Raw genomic sequence first — 7623 nt, 5'->3', positions numbered from 1 at the left:
TTAATGATCAGAACATCTCTATGAATTCAGCACTACTTTACCTCATTAGCATTTAAAGATGCTAACATTGTATGAACTCATGGTCACATAACTAACATGTGGCAGGCCATGAATTAAGTTCAGGGACTATGGGCAATGGGGAGCTTTGGAACTGTGCCTTTTTAAGGCTCTTACCCATTCCCTTGTCATCTCTCACTATTTATGTAGAGGTCTACCTCCCTTACAGGTTTTGGTATTACCAGCTTCTCTTTTGAATATACTACCTCTCTCTCCCACTCTTCACACTCTGCTTAACACTAACCTAGATCTAGCCTATGAGTTTCAGATGAACAAAACCAGAGTAATTCTGAGAATGTCCACTTGATTGGCGAGTTTGATGGTCCAACATTCAAATCCCTACATTTAAAGCAGAAAATTTCAGATTCATTTTCAGATCTACTGTTCCTGCACATAAAAAATCAGTAAAAGGCAGCAACTTGTTCCCTGCATTCACTATCCCCAATTACAAATTCTGAAAACTTAATTTTCTGAGTATTTTCTTAATCGATCTTTCCCTTTCTTATATGACTTTACTTGGACTTTTGCCCAGGATATAGTCTTTCACAATAGATTATATCTAATGCTACTTTACTTCTCTTTTTTCAATCTTGTCTTGCCCCTATCCAGTCCATCACCCACAGTACTATAAGAATAATTTTTAACAAGTGCATATCTAATGGTATTTCTTCAACATTGAATGTACAGTAAAAGCTTCCAATTACTTTCCAATTCAACCTACTTCCATCAGGATTCTTTTAGAGAAGCCAATAGGAAAGACACATAATAAGAAACTTATTATAGTGATTTGCTTTTACACAATAGTATGAGGTGCTTAAAGAGCTTATGTGTAGCTGTCTCATCGGTGCCTAGCACTAGGTCAAAGTCAGCAGAGTAGCCAGTCCTAAACATGACTATGGTGGAACTTCTGACAATGTTACTAACTGCATGGTTTCTTCACTAGAACAGATAATATTATAGAACAAGGACTGCATGTTTAATCTTTGTACATTTAAAACTTATTATAAGACTGGACACACAGTAGGTGTTCAATAAATGTTATTGCTTGACTAAAGGAAAGTCATCTTTTTAAAAAATATTTTACTTATTTCTTTTTAGAGAGAGGGGAAGGAGAAAGAGTGGTAGAGAAACATCAATGTGTGGTTGCCTCTCATGTGTCCCCTACTGGGAACCTGGCCTGCAACCCAGGTGTGTGCCCTGACTGGGAATTGAACTGGCAACCCTTTGCTTCACAGGCCTGCACTCAATCCAGCCAAGGCAGGAAAGTCATCTTTAAGTGTATGCTCAGAATTGCTTTCAATTGCTAGAGTCTCAGTAAGTTCTCTTAAGAGACTCAAATTAAAGTGATAAATGCAGTCAAAGCTTTTTTAACTGTGCATTGAACTTATAATCGAAGAAATACAATATGTCAAACTGTATAAGGTCATGTTTGTACCAAATCTATTTTTATTTGAACAGATTTTTAATTGAAACTTTATCATAAATAAATAGATTAAACATAATATCACTTCTAATTCTTATGCTAATACAATAATAATAATATCTTGTAGATATTATAAGGGATGGTAAATGAGCATTCATTTTAATTTTATTAAAATCAAATAATATTATCTTCTGGAAAATTATCCTGAAAATATGCTTTTTAAGATAAAATTAATAACAAGACTGAACACGTTACTGCTGTGATGTGAAATGTGTCATGATTCCAAGGTGAAATGTTACCTAACATAGGGATGGATCCCAAATCTACATCTCTGGGTTCTTTCTCTTATTAACTGGTAGTTTTTATTAAATAAACCACTTACTGTTTTAAAGAACTTTATAAAAATCCCTGCCTCTACTTTTCTGCAGTGGTGTTTTTTGGCTAGAAGGAACTGGACTTATTTTTCAGAATGGTTATCCAGGGACCAGATACACAAAGCCAAGTTCAGGAACATTTTGGGATGGGCTGTGTACTAACCAGCTGACTGGGCTTGGGAACTGAGGTTCATGGGGCCATATGTTTACAGCTGATGTTTCCTGAGTGCCTACAATCAAGCCAGAAGCAGCTGAACATAGCCATGATTCAACAACAACAGCAACAGAACTAGTCAGAGACAAAATCCAGGACTCAGAACCATAGATTGCTGGGTCAGGAATTTGGAAATATGCAGAAACTCTGATCTGAGTTGGAACAAACCAAGTAATGACACAGGCACTGAGAGGCATGGGTGATTTATAAAGTGAGTAATTTTTAAGGCAATTGTTGCAAGCGTAAGTGTATGGGCGTGTCAGACTGACTGGAAGTTTGAGACAGATGAAAATGCTTTTAACTATAGTCAACCTACCATTCACTTATTTCCATTAGATTGGATTAACAGCAGGTCTCTGCTTTTTAAAGATAAAGGATTCCATCACTCCTATCCTTTTCTCCAACATTCTATACATTACAACTGAATTGATTTTTAATTTTGGCTGAATACAGCATCTCTCTATAATGAAGCTCTTACCTTGCATTTTTAAAATTCAATCAGTAGAGACTAGTCAGTGTCATTATTTTCTGACTTACCATAACACTATTATTACAATATCACAATTTTTTTTCTGAATGTAGACTTTAAAATTAGGTTATTTATTTTTGGATGATCACCAAATGTTACTTTGGATTTCAGGTATACACTGTGAGGTGTCACCAGAGTTTTAGTGAATATTTCTCCCCTGTCGGTCTCATTAAAGGATTTCTCAAACATCTTTTGCACAGGTTTCTCCTCATTCTTGCAGACTTTAAAAAGTCTCTCCTTGGTCTGTTGCTTGTTAAACTGGTTATCCCAGTTTCCTTTGAAATACATGGCTTTCATGGGAACCAGACAAGTAACCTGAGTAATTGAACTGGAGACAGCAGCTCTGTAATTTTACCTTCCGTCTTGTTAGCTACTGAGGTGTTTATGTGTTTTCTAGCCCCTGCTGTAGCTTTGAAGAAGTGGAGCTCTTCCATCGGTGCTTCGCAGAATTTGTGGCAGGGATCTTTGAAAGATGAGTTGAAATCATATGGCTTTTCTGCAAAGATCCCTTTGGGAGTTCTAAGCAAGGACTACACACCTGTCCTAACTTTGGTGAGAAGTGATTGGAAATCTTCACCTCGCCACCACTTTGACTTTAAGAAAGTTCCTGAAAAGTCTGAGCCACTGAGTTTCCCTTTGCCCCCTTGAATGAAGACCATGGTCAAGGCAGAGGAGTTGCTCATGAGCGAGAAAAACATGGTTTTTGAGTTGTATTCACCCAGCTTTTTCAAAAGATGTAAGGCAGAAGCGACATTTACTTCCACCAGAGTATCCCTGATGCTGAGTCCCAGAGCATGGGCGATTCAGCAGGAGTGAGTGCACCAGGGGAGGATGGTATAATTTTGTGTATAAAACCAACTCGTGCTTAATTATCTTTGCAGACATCTTTATTGTTCTCTAATAGAAATATCACCGTAAACTGATATAGATTTGCCTTAAAAGAAGATTCTAAAGATTTATTAAATGAAGTTACTGAAATAAATTTTAAAAAGTTATGTGTTTTTCCTATGAAATAAATAATTCTTTGGAAATCACTGAGGCTGTATTGGAATCTGAACTTTGCCAAAATATCTGGGATATGTTTGCTATGTAGAGTTAAACACAGAAAAGAAAGAAAGAAAGAAAAGTATTTTAGTATTGTTTTATGTTGAAGAAATTAACTGTTATTTATTTGTTCATTCACTACAAAAAAAAATCTATCCTGAATTAAAAACAAATGAATTGTCAAGATAACAGGAGAGAGTGTGAGATAGAAGAGAAACTGAGAACAACATTAGCAGAATTAGGTGTCAGACAACTTGGTCTAAGTCCCAATTCTGCAACACATGTAATGATCTTTTCAATTATAAAACTCAGGTTTGGGTCAAATGGTCCCTACAGATCCTTTAAGAGCCTTAGTAGCACTCAGGCTAAAATTATTTAAATTGAAAACAGTTTTATAATTCTTATTTAAATGTGGAGAAAATAAGCAAAGATACAGATATTTTACATAAAAATTTGCCTGGGAGACAAAATTCACTGGAAGTTTGTAAAAATATTTTAGTTAACTATAAGGCATTGTGCACCAAAGAAATTTGGTTTAGTGACCATCTGTCACACCTCACTGCTCCCTGGCCCCAGTGCTGTGTAATTGTTTTAGAATTGACTCAGGAAAGATCACCACCTAGTGTATTATCCATATCACTTCCTGTAGCACCGGGGTTTTTCTTGGAATGTTTCCATCCAAATGCAGATCATACCTGACCCTGATCTGTTTGCAAGTACTGGTATGGACATAGCCTGGGGTGTAGTGGCAATGGGCCACCAATATGTAAAGCATTTTTTTTCTGGTAGTTAAGTAGAGGGTGATTTAATCACTGGACTGATCACTAACATGTAACCAATGGGATTTCTTGAAAAACAGAATTTCCTTAATAGTTGCCTGGTAAATGAACTTACCAGTTTCCAATTAGGATTGATTTTTGCCAGAAAGCCTAAACACTCAAGCTCCCCAAAGTTTTTTTAAATGTGCTATGATAGACTGGAAAATTACAAATTGTTCAAATTCAGTGTACAGGAAGTACAAGTAAAGGAAAAAATGATGACCAGAATAAAGGAAGTACGTTAAATCAAATTTGGTAAATTGTGCTTATTATTCCTGTAATATTGCTGATGTTTTGAGAGAGAGAAGCACATGTTTTGGAGAGAAATCTGTAATTTTATGGGAAGTATTTTTAATATTTTTCATGTATTTTAACTATTTATCTGCTTAGCTATATTTTCATGAGGCTTGATAAGGTGCAGAGAATGTGTACCTTATTAACTAAAAATAATTGATACTTGACACACAACCTTCTTTAAAATGATATATTTAAATTAATTTGTGACTTCGCTAAAATTTTTAATGATTGTGTAAAAGATGTAGTTGTGTGCAGCTTTCAGATATTTAGCATTCTCTTTTTATGAAGGAATAATTAGAAAAAAACTAAAAAAAAAAAAAAGCATCCTGATTCAGTTTATTTTCTTAGGGATCAGGGCATCTTCCTCTGCTACCTTTTGGCTACATGACGGGAAATGGAGAAACCAAAGGACTCATATGTACAACCCATGGACATGAACTAAGGGGAGAAGGAATGTTCGAGGGAGGGGACTGCAGGATGAGGGGTAGAAAGGGCAGAAAAAATGAGACAACTGTAACAGCATAACCAATAAAACATTATTTAAAAAAAGAACTCTAGCAGGACAGAACATCATCAACACCTTTCACTGAAAGACCTCCAAGAACACACTGAGTTTATTACTTGTTGCAGCAAGGAGAACACTATGGGACAAGGCCCAACTACACAATGAAGGGCAAGCTGCCTAATTCAAAGTCTACTGATTTCAATTTAAATAGTACCTAGAACAATGCCTTTATAGTGACATTTTTAAGAGACTTGCATTTAACCAAACAACCACACCTACACAAGTTGATACTTAAAATTAATCCTCACAATGGCTAATCAGGTAATCATGGAGTCTCTCAGTAAGAGGGTGTTAAAAAGAATCTGTTGTTGAAATCTTGGCACTTTGGAGCATGATTTGTTGGAGGATTTATGGAAGCAGCAGGGGTGGGGTGGTGCTGTAAATTGGATGCTGGGAAAAAGTGAGATAACTTAAGGATTTTTATGATTGGTATCTCAATACATTTTATTTGTAGAAAGAAGAGACTAGAATGAGAATAATGCTTTGATTGGTAAATAAGAGTGAAAAGTCACTCTTTTTTAGCCAGTATGAGAAGATATTTGGTATTTTTGCGGCAGGCACAGTGATCTTGTTTTTGACTGGACTTAGACAAAAATAATGAACCGGCCTTGTTTTGTCTCAGTTTATCATGGACTCAGAGTAACCTAGCCTGAGGCTGGTCTTCTATGGGATTATTTTTGCTCAGTAGAAGACCTGCATGGCCTAGTTGTATTAGGTCTGATTCTGAAGGTCAGAGGCTGTTTGTTTTTTTTTTTTTCTTTTTCTTTCCTTTCTTAATAGCAATATGGCTCTTTCTGCTCTTTACTTCTAATTACCTGGGAGAAGTTGTTTTGTTTTGTTTGCTGGATTCTCAAAATCGACATATGAGAGTAGGAATATTTTGTATGTTATATGGAACCTGGTAAATGAGGGAAATGTTTTGGTTTACATCTTCACCTTCTCTCTGCATTCCTTCATCCAAAGCTGCCTTCTACGTATAGTCTGTCATTGTGTATCCCTACCAGTAGCAGTGCAAATAAGTCAATAACCATAATGCTTAATTGAGTAGATACAACTTTTTATGTAGTAGATGCATTATTTGTTGCTAACTTAGCTTCATGGATACTCCCTTTAAGTGTTTTTACACTCAAACAAAAATTCCCTTCCATCTATGGCTCCCAGTTTAAATCTGCCAACTGAAGGAACCCCAGTGTGACTGCAACGCAGAAGAGACACAACTGGACAGTCACACCCTAGAGGTGACTGCCCATCCACAGGGGGTTCTCAGCATGTACTTGAGAATGACGCACTTTGCTGCAGCATGATGAGGGAATTAGTTGGTGCTTTTCAGGTATTCTTGAGAACTGCAGTAGTTTTTCTGTAAGACTTTAAGAAGTACCTACTTTTTGTCCTTCAAGCCAGAGGAAATTCTTTAATATGGAATTTAGTGGGGAAAAACTGAACAGAGAAAACAAAATATGCAGGAAAAAGTAAACTTCAAAAGAGACATCTTTAATATTTTTAGAGAGATTTTGTCTCTTCACTCATGAGTGGCCCAGCTTTGCAGCCCCGTTAGAAAGGCAGGTGAGTGCCAGGGAGGGAAGAGACCAGTGCATGATTCTAGGTCTGTGAGGACAGATGAAATGCACACTAGGCTTAAGTGGAACCAAGAAAAGAATGCATAAGATAGAGCCCCTTACCATGCATCAGTTGTCATAGCCAGCAGATCCACTGTGCAGCCCATGTGGGAGACCCAGCTACACAGAACCCACTTCATGCGCTCCTCTGTGGGTCTGAAACACAGAAAGCTGGGGATATTCCCCACATGCGCTGAAGAAGAACAAAGGAGTTTCATATTGAGTATGAAACAGGGATATTCCCCCACACGGTGATAAGCCTAGCACAGACTGTGAAGTTCTTTTATCTCTTAAGGAAGTGTTCCAGGTCCCAGACCCATTCTTGTGTGGCCAAGTGGAGATCAAAAGACTGTGCAAACCAGACTACTGTTTAAAAGGAACGTTCAGATAAGAAAAGAGAGTAAGAGGGACATTTTAAAAGGCCAACATCCAAATAATGAGTTCCGGAATAAAAGAAGAAAGGAAATCATCAAATAAGCCTTTTAAGATCATTTTCAGTAAACTAAAGGGATTGTCTTCAGATTTAAAAAGCTCATCAATTGCCAGCACAGTGAATGAAAGTATATTCTTGAGAACTACAGTAGTTTTTTTGTAAGACTGTAAGAACTACCTACTTTAAGAACTACCTCCACCAATGCATAGCATGGTAAAAATTTTAAAATAGCTGGGAACAAATAGACAATCCT

The 7623-nt window shown here is 36.8% G+C and overlaps 1 pseudogene; it reads right to left on the bottom strand.

Moving 5' to 3' along the window:
* Positions 1-321: 321 nt before the first annotated feature.
* On the bottom strand, positions 322-7044 carry LOC119036984 (serpin B6-like; annotated as a pseudogene).
* Between the last annotated feature and the right edge of the window lie 579 nt (positions 7045-7623).

This window comes from Artibeus jamaicensis, unplaced genomic scaffold (assembly GCF_021234435.1).
Source record: "Artibeus jamaicensis isolate MK-2021 breed Jamaican fruit bat unplaced genomic scaffold, CSHL_Jam_final contig_787, whole genome shotgun sequence".
In the NCBI taxonomy this organism is placed as follows: Eukaryota; Metazoa; Chordata; class Mammalia; order Chiroptera; family Phyllostomidae; genus Artibeus; species Artibeus jamaicensis.
The sequence above is the reverse complement of the archived record's forward strand: the minus strand, read 5'-3'. Positions and strand labels throughout refer to the sequence as shown.